The sequence below is a fragment of the Sander lucioperca genome, chromosome 2 (genome assembly GCF_008315115.2).
Source record: "Sander lucioperca isolate FBNREF2018 chromosome 2, SLUC_FBN_1.2, whole genome shotgun sequence".
NCBI classification, from domain to species: domain Eukaryota; kingdom Metazoa; phylum Chordata; class Actinopteri; order Perciformes; family Percidae; genus Sander; species Sander lucioperca.
Window position 1 is genome coordinate 33,490,795 of NC_050174.1, and position 517 is coordinate 33,491,311.

Consider the following 517-nt stretch of genomic DNA (forward strand, 5'->3'; position numbering starts at 1 on the left):
CTGCCCTGCATGCATTTCTGGGTGTTTTCCTTTGGACCCTGATAATATTAATATTAATTATTATTATTATTATTAATATTAATAATGAATATAATAGATTCTATGGGGTGTTTATCCCATCTAGTGTGGTCGAGCTTACTGAGTGGACCCCATATCTCACATCCATACAGTGCAATTGGCATGATGACACTGTCAAAAATGTTGCACCAGATGTTAATTGGAATTTGTATTTTATTAAAATTCCTTTTGATGGCACAGAGAGCTCTACCAGCTTTCTCTTTTAGCGCATTCACTGCAAGGTCAAAGATCCTGAAGCTCTGTTTCAGGCTGAGGTAATCCTAACATTGTGAATGCTCTAGGAAGGGGGGAGAGAGGCGATCGAGGAGAGAGCGCGAGAGTAGCACGGACATGAGGGGCGAAAGCGAGGAAAGAAAGCGAGATAACGACGAGCACGAGATGAGAGAGAGGGAAGAAAAGACAGCCGCAGAGCCGAAGAGGAACGACGCGCCGAGAGAAC